General features: G+C 38.7%; 1 long non-coding RNA gene across 4 annotated transcripts in view; it reads left to right on the top strand.

Annotated features, from left to right (window-relative positions):
• LOC102156336 overlaps window positions 1-16,468 on the top strand; it is a 354,886-nt gene that overhangs the window by 151,183 nt on the left and 187,235 nt on the right. For all 4 annotated transcript variants that reach the window (XR_005386467.1, XR_005386466.1, XR_005386469.1 and 1 more), the window contains exon 3: window positions 8,448-8,550. This is a non-coding gene — a long non-coding RNA (uncharacterized LOC102156336). The remainder of the gene's footprint in view (window positions 1-8,447; window positions 8,551-16,468) is intronic.

A 16,468-nucleotide genomic window follows, 5' to 3' on the forward strand; every position in this document is an offset into this window, starting at 1 on the left:
TTAGATTATACTCTTGTGGGTGAGGCAGTACACAAGAATATGAATATATATGCATGTGGGCACATGCACATGTGTGCGCATGCATCGTGCGCGCACAGACACTCCAAGATAAACCTTTTAGTGAGTGCCATACGGGTGGCATACCACTTGTATTAGGGGCACACACTAGAGAAAGTTTAATTCCAACTGAAGAGATGTAGGAGCTGGTTATGGAAGAGGTTAACTGAACTGAGCCTTAAAGGATCAAATGTTTTCAAGTCAGTTAATCTAATGAATTACTCTCAACATATTATACAGAATTAAATTTGAAATCGATCCTAACAGAGTTGAAGTTCACTGATCACCTGGGGATTTTCTGCACTGAGTCAGTCTCAGGGAAATTATTTTCCACCTTCATGATGTGCCCCATGGTTGCCAGTGTCAGAGACTCCACACAGGCTAAGTTAGCTCTGACTGAACATGGCTTTTCTGGCGTTCCCTGACTACGTTGATTTCCTTTTCAAGCCAGGGCTCCAACCATAGGCTATTTGATTAAAATTATGTACTTTGAGGTTAGACTTTCCTGTTATATAGCTACTGGTTTTCATTTCCATCATTGGCTTTGGAAGGGGGAGTAGGAAACATTTAATTAATTGTTATGATGAATTATCAGCTTTATTTGTTGAGCATTTTACAGTTTACCAAGTGTTTTTGCATAGATAGTAACACTTGATTCTTATGGTTTCTTTATCTGACACCAGTACAGGTAAGGAAACTGAGGCCGAGAAAGGTATCCTGGTTTGACCACAGTCTTTTGGCTAGTAAGTGCTGGAGATGAATTCAGCCATGGTCTTCTGACTTCCTGGCCAGGGTCCTTACTTTGCCTTTTCCCTTTCCCTAAGTCCTATCCTTCAAGTGCTGAGAGATAAGAATATGTAGGCTGGCTCTCTTTTAAGAAACTTAATGAACAAAAAAAAAAAAAGAAAAGAAATTTAACGAACAAAAATCCAACCACTAACAATAGATAAATTAGGGGTTATTCACACTGCAAAACAATTATCCCATTGGTTCAAAAAGTGAGCTCCTCTGGAGGGGTTACCATACAATTTCATTTACAAAAATATCTTATGGGGATGCCTGGGTGGCTCAGCGGTTTGGCGCCTGCCTTTGGCTCAGGGCGTGATCCTGGGGTCCCGGGATCAAGTCCCACGTCGGACTCCCTACATGGAGCCTGTTTCTCCATCTGCCTGTGTCTCTGACTCTCTCTCTTTCTGTGTCTCTCATGAATAAATAAACAAAACCTTAAAAAAAAAACCCAAAATATCTTATGCTCGATAGCTAAGGAGGGCATTTCTTAGGTGAAGTAAAGTATACATAGCCCCATGGAGCACGTAGTTCTTGAAGCTGACAAGAGTATTTTCTTCATGTCAGTTTTCTATTTCCAGAAATGTGTTCTAAAACCTTTGAAATCAGTGCAGAATTTCAAATTGAGGAGTTTTTTTCTTTTTTTTCCTAGGAAAATACTCTTTTTCATACTCGTCAAGTTTCCCAGGATGGAACGTGTTTTATTTTCCCAACTGTAAAGTAAAAAGTAAAAACCGTTGCTCTGTCTTTAGGAAATTTCACTTCTAGCTCCTTGTTTTGGTGAAACTCCTTCTAGTTCTGTTTTCAGTGGTGTTCTGAAGAATCATCAGCCTTAACAATGGTGTGGAAGAATCAGATCTGACATACAATGCAACCAATTAACAAGAAAACCCTAGAAACAGCAAAACCTACTGGCATGGGTCACAACCTTATATATTCCGTATCTTATTACCATTTGATATACATCGAGATGAGGCAAATAAGCAATTTTAATGGGAGAGAAATGAAACTTCGGCTGCATTAACTATTGACCTATAACATAACAAGAAATGTTATTCATTTTCTTCAGAACTGCAATGTTAATGTATGGTTTTCATTGGAAAATAAAGATCAGCAGATAACTACGAAAATTAGGGGAAGAGATGTACTATTAAAATGCTATGTGATTGGATTTCACTAAATGCAGTATGGTTACCTAAAAAGAACCTTCTTCTTAATTGAAAGCATTTTCAAATGATAAAAGGTAGAGTGCTGAGTAAATAATTCTGGGAAGTTTCTGTTCTGACACATAGAGGGTTTATGTGCTATTTGACCTCTTATTAGCATTCCCTAGCAAAATCCACCTCCCATATTTGGAATTCCTGGAAAGGTTTTAACTGAAATTATAGTATTTTTCTGCCCAAGAAAAGAAAGCAACATGTTTAACACAGAAGGGACTGTGGATGTAAGTTAGACTAAGTCCCAGGGATGTACCCTGTGATAACATGATTCACCTCCACTTTGATTCACATATTTATTGCTGGAAAAATTTCATATAAACTGAAAATTGTACACCAAATTTTGCTGGGGAAGGAACACTGAACCAGGAGTTGGGAGACTAGGTTGTCAATCCTAACTTGCTCTGTCTTCTCTGGGCTTTAGTTTCCTCATGTGTAAAATGAGGGGAAGCACTATCTTTCTTTTTTTCTCTCTAGCTTTATTGAGGTATAATTGACAAATAAAATTGTAAGATATTTAAAGCGTACAACCTGATGATTGTATATACTGTGAAAGGGTTATGTATATACTGTGAAAGGGTTCCCCCCACCTCATCGAGTTAATTAACACATCCATTACCTCACTTATGTGCCTTTATTTTTTATGCTGAGAACATTTAAGTTCTACTGTCTTAGGTAATTTCAATTATACAATATGATGTTATCAACTCTAGTCGCCGCATGTTATCAACTGTTGTCACAGTGTACAACCTCTTTTTTATTTTTTAATTAATTAATTAATTAATTTTTAAAGATTTTATTTATTTATTCCTGAAAGACACACAGAGAGAGGCAGAGGCACAGGCAGAGGGAGAAGCAGGCTCCATGCAGGGGAGCCCGATGTGGGACTCGATCCCAGGTCTCCGGGATCATGCCCTGAGCCAAAGACAGACTCTCAACCACTGAGCCACCCAGTGTCCCTACAACCTCTTTTTTAAGCTCTAAATTCTACCTCTTCTTTGCTTCCATGCTACTACATGCAATACACTACTTATTCCTTGGTCATGTGATGAACAATCCTTCAGGTTCACAATTGGAGTAAAAATGCTGCTTTGGAGAAACTTGCCATAGTAACTAAATTTCCATTGAGAAAACAGAATCATGAAAGGGCAACATTTCCTATGTAGTCTTATCCCCCAGATGCCCTTGGACTATATGGCACTTGCATATATTAGTGATGCAAATCTGGGAGAAGAACAAGACCAAGATGTTATGACCAAGACACTCAATTTGCATTGGAATGTCCCATGCAAACAGCACATCAGAACTCATGAAGTGGCATTTGGCTTGAACTCTTGGAAGGCATGCCAATCTACAAAGAATCCAAACGGCAAATGTTGGGATGAGAGCGGTCCATTGTTCTTCTCTAAATGCAACTTGATACTGAATCTGAAGAGATTGGAAAAAAGTATGAATTTGATCATTTAACTAAAGTCATTTCCTCTCTGTGGGCACCAGTGACCTCATCTATAATACAAGGGCATAAAACTTGGACATAGACCTTCCAACTCTAACATTCTGTCTTTCTGTTTGATTTTTTTTTTTTTTTTTTTACAGGAGTGGGTTTAACACTTGTGTTGGAGGGAAACGAGAAAGCAACTTCTTTTTTTTTTTTTTTTTTTTAATATATTTTTTTTAATTTTTATTTATTTATGATAGTCTCAGAGAGAGAGAGAGAGGCAGAGACACAGGCAGAGGGAGAAGCAGGCTCCATGCATCGGGAGCCTGACGTGGGATTCGATCCCGGGTCTCCAGGATCGCGCCCTGGGCCAAAGGCAGGCGCCAAACCGCTGCGCCACCCAGGGATCCCGAGAAAGCAACTTCTGAGTTGAGAGAGAGTTCTGAAAGAATCAAAGGTTCGAAGATAGACTTCACTGCATTTCCAGTTTTGTCCACTGTTTGTTGCCGTTTTTCTCTCAGGTTAAAGGACTAACAAAAGATACTATATGTCCCTGTGTGTTAGTGGGGTATTAAGCCAGTAATGAGAAAAGTGAGTTCTGGCTTTTGGACTCCTGTCTCCATCTCTGTCTTCCTTTTCTGGCCTCTGGTCATCTCATTGCCATCTTGCAAAGCTGCTGCAAGGATCAAATACATTATCATGTCTCCTAAACTCTTGCTGTTCAGAGAGAGGGCAGGGTGCTAGTGACATGAGGGCAAAGTGAATGCTGCATTACCAATTTTATTTATTTAACTTAACAAAAACTTATATAAAGCTAATTTTTGCCAGGTATTCTTCTAAGAGTTACAAATATTAACTCACTTAATTTTTATAACATGGATTTTAAATTAGGACCTAATACCATCCCCTATTTTTACAGAGGAGGAAATCGAGGCACAGAGAGGTTAACTATATTGGCCTAAGGTCACACAGCTGGTAACAGCAGAAATTAAAACCCAAGCAGTGTGGGGCATCTGGCTGGCTCAGTTGGTGGAGCCTGTGATTCTTGATCTTGAGGTCATGAGTTCGAGACCCATGTTGAAGGTAGCGATTACTTTAAAAAACTAAAAACTTTAAAAGCAAAACAAAACTAAAATCTAAGCAGTCTGGCTCCACAATCTATGCTTTGAACCTCTATGCTCATGGGATACCAAGTTGTCTGGTATAATTTCTCCATGTGCCTAACTCTGAAAGTGCAGTAGGTTTTGTGAATAACCTGCAGGCCTCAGCAATTGGACAGCCCCATGGCCTTCCCAGTCCTGACAACCTGATTTAGACCTAGATCCCAGGAATGTTACATTTCCCCAGTCCTGGGTTTACCACGGTCATACTCTTTCCACCCTTCACACACTGGGATTTTGTGTTCTCTGAGCTCTGTCCTATAGGTTTTCCTAAGTTCTCAGACTATCTACAGAATAGCAGATGTTCCTGTAAGCCTGTTGGTTTATTCAAATAGCCAGTAAATTAAATGAGGAAAGACAGTCACGTCAATAATAGCTTTTGTTTATTGAACAATTACTATGTGCTCGTGCACTGAGATAAACTCTTTGCATGCGTTATCTCATAATCCTCCCATTAAACTTATGAGATGGCTTCTGTTATTAACCTCATTTTACAGATGGAAAAAAGCAAAGCTCACACAGGCTGAGTAGCTAGCCCAAGGTCACACTTTTAAGTACCCGGTAGAGCCAGAATTTTGAATTGGGCCTTATCTGACCCAAAGCTCTTGGGTTTAGCAATTACTTTATACTGCCTCTATCATTTTTCTAGGACTATCCAGCCAATTCCACATGTACATTCTGCAGCTGTTTGTCCATGTGATTATTGATATGCTCCATTTTGCCTTATCGGGTCACAATTTTAATACAAGGATACCATTCTCCTATAATATCACAAACTGTTTTGGGATTATAAGGGAGTATTTGCCTTGGCCATAACTGGGCACCCTGTGTAATGGATCTTCACAAGGGTCACCTTGTCTTAGAGAAGTTATGAAAAGAGACCGTGAGAGGATTTAACTAGGCCAAGGGGATGAGGACATGCCACATATACTCCTGTGGATTTTTTGAAGGGGAAACTTGGGTCTGCTGTTGCAGTGGACCTGGATAGAAAGGGAATAAGAATGTCATGAATAAAATATAGGAATTGTTATTATAACAGATGGAAACATCTCTTGGGCTTGTGATTATACAATATTCTCCCCTTTTTTTCCTGTTTGGAGACTAAATGATTGCTGTTCTCAAATGCGGTTTGGTTTGAAAGCAACTGAGACGATAGATACTAAAGCTATGGATGATGCTAAAATTATCCATACAAGAAGGCTAAATTAACCAAACCATACTTTAAACCCCATTTGACTTTATTAATCTTTGCAACTCAAGTGACACTCCCAATCAGAAGGGATTCTCTGTGCCTTGGGTCTGACTCTAATTGCCAGTTAATAAAAATTCCAGTGTATCCTTAATCAGCCAATTAACTGACCTAACAATTATAATAGGGAGAGAAGGCGGGAGGGGTCGAGACTGGGAATAACAAGATACGCCAAGGTGGAGTAGAATTCTTCAGAGGTTAATGGTGGACACTCTTTAAAGTAAAAGGATTTTCTTCTACCTTGATAGGTTCCTGTTTTTCTTTCCTTTCTGTCTTCCCTGATGTTTGTAATTGTTGGAACTCCTAATTGGCTGATTAGCTAATTACGAGAAGGGGTGGAGAATGGCTTAAAGATGTATAGAGTGTGTATTTTTTTTTAAAAAACATGGTTCTTTATTCTCTGAAAAAATATTTATCTGAAAATAGTTCACTGCAGTTCATTATTATATGAAATTTAGAGCATCTTTTTAACTGTCACAGTTGCCTCCTAATTTATAAATCCCATAACCTTAACATGTAAAATGAGATTGAAATATAAGATAAAATATCTGACACTCGGAAGCCAGTTTATTTTTTTACTTGAACATATGCGTCTTCACAAAAATTTTAAATAATGGTAAAACAGAAACTGTCGTAATTCAAATACTATAATATTGGGGCAGAATTATGCTTTTATTTGTACGCTGAAAATTGTAGTACATCAGGAGTCCTGCAAAAAGTGTACAGGTAGGTAAAATGCTCTTCTAAATTATCATTTACCATTTTACAAATATTCTCAGAAGTTGATAAGAAAAACAGTTGAGGATAAAAAGAACCAATTTTGCTCCAAGAAACTCTCAGTTGCTGGGGTTTTCCTTGGCAGATGCAAGCACATTGTTTTTTATATATTTGCTGACGGTAAATTATGGAAAGCTGCCAGAGGAAGGAAGCTCAAGGTAGATCTGCTGAACCTGCTCAAGCCCCAATCCCAGAGTTGTAAAGCACTCTTTAAGATTTATGAATTATATGTAATAATTGAGTCCTTTTATCACTATCTGTCTAGACTTTTGTCACTGGGGTATGGAAAGAGAGCATTTTAGAATGGGAAGGAAACTTAGAGATCACCTACTTCTGCCTTCTGGTTGAACAGAAGAGGACTGAGTCCCAGAGAGGGGAAGAGACTTACCTAAGGTCTCAGGAAATGTTCTTGCTGAGCTGGGAGCAGGTCTCCAGATTCCCAGTCCTGTGTTGTTTCCTTTCTTTCTATTTTACCTTTAAAAAAAAAAAAAAAAGATACAGAAGGCCAGGGGGCAAATGCCAACCTCCATATTCTGTTAGAGACTGTTATAATGCAAAATATGTTGCATTCCGAGGCTGGTTTCCTTCATATTTTAATCATTCCTCCATGGGCAACTCAGAAGGCATATGTCTTAGTTTTATTCTTCTGAGTCCCATCCCTCTTTCACTAATGCATTATTAACATGTCTTCTTCCTGTCCTGAAATGTTCTCAGGGGGAATAACTGGATCCTGATTTTGGAGGTGGAAATGACTGTGGGATCTATTCCTTTTAGTCTGATGGCTAGGAAGTGCTGCCCTCTCAGTTCTCCCAAGATCCTGCCTAAAAGGATTGTTCAAAAATAGTTCTCTTAGGCTGTTGTTAGAAATTCCACTCGGCCCTGCAATGTATAGGTATCTTGATTTTTCTGTGTCTTTTCTGTTCAGAGGGAGAGGGTGTTTGTTTTTTTGTATTCTCAGCTTTTCGTTGTGTTTTGTTTTCAATCTTTAGGCTTTAAAATTTATTTGTGTAGAGACTTCTCTTATTTTTCTTACTGAGGGCTAGTTTCCCTTGAGCTTGTAAATTGCTTGTAAATCAAGATCTGATTAGGAAGTAATATATTCATCTGTAACTCCTGCATAAAAGTTATTCAAGTATTGTGACAAAATAAGTGTTGTTTACTTTATACATTTTCTGCAAATTCTAAAGATTTCGTCTAACTTAAAGGCTCTCATGGAATCTCGGGGATTGTGGCTTGCCCACTGAGAGTATAAAGGCTTGCTAAATTAAGTTGATTTGCCTGTGAAAGAAATGCTTCCATTATTCATGTCAGAAGCCTGTCACATCAAATTGAGGGAGTAGAGAAAACCCTTTTTTATCAACATTTAGAACCAAGAAAAACCAACCATTGAGGGCCTGAATTTCAATTGGGGAAAAAGTCAGGCTGAAAGCAGGGTTCAAAAAAAAAAAAAAAAAAAAAAAAAAAGAAAGAAAAAAAGGGCTGGGTATTTGTCTAATGTTGAAAATCAGTAGAGGAGATTGATTTAACTTTGGCCGAAACTTTTTATATAGACAGACAGAATGAAACTTCTTAAAGCAGCAAGTAGTACATACAATCTTGGTGTCTTTCATGTGTAAACTTGTCAAAAGTAGTTAAGCTAATTCAAATTTAAATCTCCTTGAATTCCTATTCTTGGACACTTAATTTGTTTATTTTAAAGGATTTAGGAATGCATTTCTTGGGGGTTACTTTTCAAACGTCGATGAATGTATTTTGTTTTTCAGGGTTCAAGATGATAGGCTCTGGTGTGTGATTAGAAGTTATATTAATAAGAGAAGGAAGACAGGCTGGTCAAGGACCAGCTCCCCCCGCCCTTGTTTGTATCAGGTATGTGGGCATTTGTCTCCCTGTGGATGTATTGTATACATGCACACGCACGCGCACACACACACACACACACACACACACACACACACCTAACTTCAAATGAAAAACAGGTCATTAAGAGAATAACAGAACTTGGAACAGTAAGGGGAGGACCATTTCCCAAGACAAAATATCCTCATGCAATTTTAGTTTAGGAGGATTCTCTCGTGTTTGCCAGGATAGTTGACTTTGTTAAATTTTAAGTATTTGAAAGACAATTATAACATAGGAAAAATTATTTATTTATGTGATGAAATCTGATTCTCACTTTTTTTTTGCAATATTTGATTTCTGTTAGCCTATGCATTTCAAGTGGTTGCATGCCCCAGTGAAGTCAATCACAAGAACAAAGTTTCTTACTTTTGTGGAATTAATCCTTACCAGCCCTCCTTTACCTTGAATATGTCTCCACCATTATTATCCAAGTGATACTCTTCTAATAGCAATTTTTATCTGATTTACAAAAAACATCTTTTGGGCTACTGAAAAATGTTGAACATCATTTTCTGTATTTCTTAGATACATTTTTGCAGCTTTTAACCTAAATTTCGCACCAAGAAAATTGCTCCAAGAATAAAAAATAGGGCAGTTTAAACTGTTTGAAGGGATTCCTGCTTCCCGCCACCCCCCTTCTTAAAAAATGAGGCCTGAAATCCTGTTAACGAAGAGGACTGAATCTTTTTCTCTTTTTTTTTTTTTTTGGTGGGAGGTTCGGCAGCACTTCAATCCTAAATTGAATTTTATGCTTAATTGATATTTGTGTCTAGTGGAAATAAGAGTTGGTTTGTGGTGCTCCCGTACAAAAGTAATTACTTCTCCGATTGACTGCAAATATGTGCAGGTTGTAGATGGGGGGGCAATGAATGAAATAGAGAGGCAATTGTACTGTGGAGGGCTGGAGAAGACAAGGATTAATGGTGAGCAGAATTGTAGTTTGGTGTTCTTTCAGGAACGTTACAATCTCTCTGAGAGTGAATGCAGCTAACGAGGAACCTATGGGGCAGAGGGCTGGAATGGGGTGGAGGCGGGGTGTGTGGGGGGTTGTGAACTGGTAAAAACAGAGAACCATGTCAAAGGAGGAATTGAATGTCTAACTTATGTGTATTTACAAAAGTACAAAACAAACAAAATAACAACAACAACAAAAAAAACCTTTCTAATTTGACCTGTGCTTTTTTTAGATCACGAAACCACCAGAGGTCATTGCCTATTGTGCAAAAAAACCAGCCCCTACTGGCTGGCTGTTTCCAACCATCAGAATATAGATTATTGTCTGGTGAAGCAATCGAAATGGGTATGCAACAGGCACTGAGGATGGCCCTAGTGAACTCCTCAAGTTTTACATTGGATTTTCCTCTCAGGAGAGGTTATCGTTTTTTAGGCAATTTGCAAATGCTGAGAGTGTTGGTTTTTTTTAATGAATGCAATTTGAAATATGTAGAATCAGGAAATGATGGCTTGTTAGAACTGGGAGATGTTTAGGAGTTGGATAGAGTTAACCAAGTCTTACAGATGAGAAAACTGGAACCTCGAGGGGAAAAGGAACACAGTTAGCATCAGAACCTTGTTTTTTTCATCCCCAGGTTAATGAAATTCTCACTAGTTTACGCAGGACTAACAGGTGCAGTTTTCCTCCACTTGCCCAAAAATACTGAGATGGACCATGTTAAATAGAATTTAAAGACATCTGCAACTCCTAATCCCAGAGATAGCCATTTACAGCTAAGTGTATTTCTTCTGCATTCCTCTCCCCTAATACAAATATAAGCATCATTATTTTACCTTGGGTTTTTCACATTTTCATGCTTGTTTCATATATATATATATATATATTATATATAATGCATAATATTTTTCTCCTCGTGATCCAGGAGATCTTCCAATGTATATTACTTTTAGTCAATATGATTATAATAATTAATACAGATACATTATCAAAGCACATGGACATTGCAAAAAAAAAAAAAAAAACCCTGCAAAATCACATGCAACAGAAAATGAAACTCTCTCCACCTTCCCCAACTTTATAACCCTATTCCACTAAATTCCCACTAATAGCTAGTGTATACCCTTCAAGCTCTAATCACAAAGTGCCCACATTTAAAATTTATTATAGATAGGGGATCCCGGGGTGGCTCAGCGGTTTAGCACCTGCCTTTGGCCCAGGGTGTGATCCTGGAGTCCCGGGATCGAGTCCCACATCGGACTCCCTGCATGGAGCCTGCTTCTCTCTCTGCCTGTGTCTCTGCCTCTCTCTCTCTCTCTCTCTCTCTCTGTGTCTCTCATGAATAAATAAACTCTTAAAAAATTATTATAAATAGGGATCAGACTTTGCACAGAACTCTGTAATTTTATTTTTTCACTCCATAACATCTTGTGAACTTTTTTTATGTGAGCACAAATAAATCCACCTTACCTTTTTAAGGGTTACATAAAATTGAATTGTATTGATTCTGATGAAATTGAGTATCCTTTTTTTTTTTTTTTATTGGTGTTCAATTTACTAACATACAGAATAATACCCAGTGCCCGTCACCCATTCACTCCCACCCCCCGCCCTCCTCCCCTTCTACCACCCCTAGTTCGTTTCCCAGAGTTAGCAGTCTTTACGTTCTGTCTCCCTTTCTGATATTTCCCACACATTTCTTCTCCCTTCCCTTATATTCCCTTTCACTATTATTTATATTCCCCAAATGAATGAGAACATATAATGTTTGTCCTTCTCCGACTGACTTACTTCACTCAGCATAATACCCTCCAGTTCCATCCACGTTGAAGCAAATGGTGGGTATTTGTCATTTCTAATAGCTGAGTAATATTCCATTGTATACATAAACCACATCTTCTTTATCCATTCATCTTTCGTTGGACACCGAGGCTCCTTCCACAGTTTGGCTATAGTGGCCATTGCTGCTAGAAACATCGGGGTGCAGGTGTCCCGGCGTTTCATTGCATTTGTATCTTTGGGGTAAATCCCCAACAGTGCAATTGCTGGGTCGTAGGGCAGGTATATTTTTAACTGTTTGAGGAACCTCCACACAGTTTTCCAGAGTGGCTGCACCAGTTCACATTCCCACCAACAGTGTAAGAGGGTTCCCTTTTCTCCGCATCCTCTCCAACATTTGTTGTTTCCTGCCTTGTTAATGTTCCCCATTCTCACTGGTGTGAGGTGGTATCTCATTGTAGTTTTGATTTGTATTTCCCTGATGGCAAGTGATGCAGAGCATTTTCTCATATGCATGTTGGCCATGTCTATGTCTTCCTCTGTGAGATTTCTGTTCATGTCTTTTGCCCATTTCATGATTGGATTGTTTGTTTCTTTGGTGTTGAGTTTAATAAGTTCTTTATAGATCTTGGAAACTAGCCCTTTATCTGATATGTCATTTGCAAATATCTTCTCCCATTCTGTAGGTTGTCTTTGAGTTTTGTTGACTGTATCCTTTGCTGTGCAAAAGCTTCTTATCTTGATGAAGTCCCAATAGTTCATTTTTGCTTTTGTTTCTTTTGCCTTCGTGGATGTATCTTGCAAGAAGTTACTCTGGCCGAGTTCAAAAAGGGTGTTGCCTGTGTTCTTCTCTAGGATTTTGATGGAATCTTGTCTCACATTTAGATCTTTCATCCATTTTGAGTTTATCTTTGTGTATGGTGCAAGAGAGTGGTCTAGTTTCATTCTTCTGCATGTGGATGTCCAATTTTCCCAGCACCATTTATTGAAGAGACTGTCTTTCTTCCAATGGATAGTCTTTCCTCCTTTATCGAATATTAGTTGCCCATAAAGTTCAGGGTCCACTTCTGGATTCTCTATTCTGTTCCACTGATCTATGTGTCTGTTTTTGTGCCAGTACCACACTGTCTTGATGACCACAGCTTTGTAGTACAACCTGAAATCTGGCATTGTGATGCCCCCAGATATGGTTTTCTTTTTTAAAATTCCCCTGACTATTCGGGGTCTTTTCTGATTCCACACAAATCTTAAAATAATTTGTTCTAACTCTCTGAAGAAAGTCCATGGTATTTTGATAGGGATTGCATTAAACGTGTATATTGCCCCGGGTAACATTGACATTTTCACAATGTTAATTCTGCCAATCCATGAGCATGGAATATTTTTCCATCTCTTTGTGTCTTCCTCAATTTCTTTCAGAAGTGTTCTATAGTTTTGAGGGTATAGATCCTTTACATCTTTGGTGAGGTTTATTCCTAGGTATCTTATGCTTTTGGGTGCAATTGTAAATGGGATTGACTCCTTAATTTCTCTTTCTTCAGTCTCATTGTTAGTGTATAGAAATGCCACTGACTTCTGGGCATTGATTTTGTATCCTGCCACGCTACCGAATTGCTGTATAAGTTCTAGCAATCTTGGGGTGGAGACTTTTGGGTTTTCTATGTAGAGTATCATGTCATCGGCGAAGAGAGAGAGTTTGACTTCTTCTTTGCCAATTTGAATGCCTTTAATGTCTTTTTGTTGTCTGATTGCTGAGGCTAGGACTTCCAGTACTATGTTGAATAGCAGTGGTGAGAGTGGACATCCCTGTCTTGTTCCTGATCTTAGGGGAAAGGCTCCCAGTGCTTCCCCATTGAGAATGATATTTGCTGTGGGCTTTTCATAGATGGCTTTTAAGATGTCGAGGAATGTTCCCTCTATCCCTACACTCTGAAGAGTTTTGATCAGGAATGGATGCTGTATTTTGTCAAATGCTTTCTCTGCATCCAATGAGAGGATCATATGGTTCTTGGTTTTTCTCTTGCTGATATGATGAATCACATTGATTGTTTTACGGGTGTTGAACCAGCCTTGTGTCCCAGGGATAAATCCTACTTGGTCATGGTGAATAATTTTCTTAATGTACTGTTGGATCCTATTGGCCAGTATCTTGTTGAGAATTTTTGCATCCATGTTCATCAGGGATATTGGTCTGTAATTCTCCTTTTTGGCGGGGTCTTTGTCTGGCTTTGGAATTAAGGTGATGCTGGCTTCATAGAACGAATTTGGAAGTACTCCATCTCTTTCTATCTTTCCAAACAGCTTTAGGAGAATAGGTATGATTTCTTCTTTAAACGTTTGATAAAATTCTCCTGGGAAGCCATCTGGCCCTGGACTCTTGTGTCTTGGGAGGTTTTTGATGACTGCTTCAATTTCCTCCCTGGTTATTGGCCTGTTCAGGTTTTCTATTTCTTCCTGTTCCAGTTTTGGTAGTTTGTGGCTTTCCAGGAATGCGTCCATTTCTTCTAGATTGCCTAATTTATTGGCGTATAGCTGTTCATAATATGTTTTTAAAATCGTTTGTATTTCCTTGGTGTTGGTAGTGATCTCTCCTTTCTCATTCATGATTTTATTAATTTGAGTCTTCTCTCTCTTCTTTTTAATAAGGCTGGCTAATGGTTTATCTATCTTATTAATTCTTTCAAAGGACCAACTCCTGGTTCTGTTGATCTGTTCCACAGTTCTTCTGGTCTCGATTTCGTTGAGTTCTGCTCGAATCTTTATTAACTCCCTTCTTCTCTTGGGTGTAGGATCTATTTGCTGTTTTTTCTCTAGCTCCTTTATGTGTAAGGTTAGCTTTTGTATTTGAGTTCTTTCCAGTTTTTGAATGGATGCTTGTATTGCGATGTATTTCCCCCTTAGGACTGCTTTTGCTGCATCCCAAAGATTTTGAACAGTTGTATCTTCATTCTCATTAGTTTCCATGAATCTTTTTAATTCTTCCTTAATTTCCTGGTTGACCCTTTTATCTTTTAGCAGGATGGTCCTTAACCTCCATGTGTTTGAGGTCCTTCCAAACTTCTTGTTGTGATTTAGTTCTAATTTCAAGGCATTATGGTCCGAGAATATGCAGGGGACAATCCCAATCTTTTGGTATCGGTTCAGACCCGATTTGTGACCCAATATGTGGTCTATTCTGGAGAAAGTTCCATGTGCGCTTGAGAAGAATGTGTATTCAGTTGAGTTTGGATGTAAAGTTCTGTAGATATCTGTGAAATCCATCTGGTCCAGTGTATCATTTAAAGCTCTCGTTTCTTTGGAGATGTTTTGCTTAGAAGACCTATCGAGTATAGAAAGAGCTAGATTGAAGTCACCAAGTATAAGTGTATTATTATCTAAGTATTTCTTCACTTTGCTTAATAATTGATTTATATATTTGGCAGCTCCCACATTCGGAGCATATATATTGAGGATTGTTAAGTCCTCTTGTTGAATAGATCCTTTAAGTATGATATAGTGTCCCTCTTCATCTCTCACTACAGTCTTTGGGGTAAATTTTAGTTTATCTGATATAAGGATGGCTACCCCTGCTTTCTTTTGAGGACCATTCGAATGGTAAATGGTTCTCCAACCTTTTATTTTCAGGCTGTAGGTGTCCTTCTGTCTAAAATGAGTCTCTTGTAGACAGCAAATAGATGGGTCCTGCTTTTTTATCCAGTCTGAAACCCTGCGCCTTTTGATGGGGTCATTAAGCCCGTTCACATTCAGAGTTACTATTGAGAGATATGAGTTTAGTGTCATCATGATATCTATTCAGTCTTTGTTTTTGTGGACTGTTCCACTGAACTTCTTCTTAAAGGGGAATTTTAAGAGGCCCCCTTAAAATTTCTTGCAGAGCTGGTTTGGAGGTCACATATTCTTTTAGTTGCTGCCTGTCTTGGAAGCTCTTTATCTCTCCTTCCATTTTGAATGAGAGCCTTGCTGGATAAAGTATTCTTGGCTGCATGTTCTTCTCATTTAGGACCCTGAATATATCCTGCCAGCCCTTTCTGGCCTGCCAGGTCTCTGTGGAGAGGTCTGCTGTTACCCTAATACTCCTCCCCATAAAAGTCAGGGATTTCTTGTCTCTTGCTGCTTTAAGGATCTTCTCTTTATCTTTGGAATTTGCAAGCTTCACAATTAAATGTCGAGGTGTTGAACGGTTTTTATTGATTTTAGGGGGGGATCTCTCTATTTCCTGGATCTGAATGCCTGTTTCCCTTCCCAGATTAGGAAAGTTTTCAGCTAGAATTTGTTCAAATACATATTCTGGCCCTCTGTCCCTTTCGGCGCCCTCGGGAACCCCAATTAAACGTAGGTTTTTCTTCCTCAGGCTGTCGTTTATTTCCCTTAATCTATCTTCATGGTCTTTTAATTGTTTGTCTCTTTTTTCCTCAGTTTCCCTCTTTGCTATCAACTTGTCTTCTATGTCACTCACTCGTTCTTCCACCTCGTTCACCCTCGTTGTTAGGACTTCTAGTTTGGATTGCATCTCATTCAATTGATTTTTAATTTCTGCCTGATTAGCTCTAAATTCTGCAGTCATGAAGTCTCTTGAGTCCTTTATACTTTTTTCTAGAGCCACCAGTAGCTGTATAATAGTGCTTCTGAATTGGCTTTCTGACATTGAATTGTAATCCAGATTTTGTAACTCTGTGGGAGAGAGGACTGTTTCTGATTCTTTCTTTTGAGGTGAGGTTTTCCTTCTAGTCATTTTGCTCAGTGCAGAGTGGCCAAAAGCAAGTTGTATTGGGAAAAAGAGAAAAAGAGAGGAGAGAAAGAAGGAAAGAAAAGAGAAAGAGAAAAAAAAAGAAAAAAAAAGGGAAGAAAAAGAAAAAAAAAATGAGAAAAAAAAAAAAAAAGAAAAAGAGAAAGAAAAAGAAAGGAGAAAAAAAGGGGGTGGGGGAAGGAAACAAATCAAAAAGCAAAACAAAACAAAAACAAAAACAAAAACAAACAAACAAAAAAAGAACCACCGGGGAGTATCTTCTGATTCTGTGTACTTTAAGTCCCTTGGCTTCTCCTGGAAGTTGTCAGTCTAGCTGGTGTTCTGGGGGAGGGGCCTGTTGTGCTGATTTTCAGGTGTCAGCAGTTGGGGGAGCTGCTGTGCCCCTGCCTGGTGCAGGGCTCGGTGGG

Source organism: Canis lupus, chromosome X (genome assembly GCF_011100685.1).
Source record: "Canis lupus familiaris isolate Mischka breed German Shepherd chromosome X, alternate assembly UU_Cfam_GSD_1.0, whole genome shotgun sequence".
NCBI lineage: Eukaryota > Metazoa > Chordata > Mammalia > Carnivora > Canidae > Canis > Canis lupus.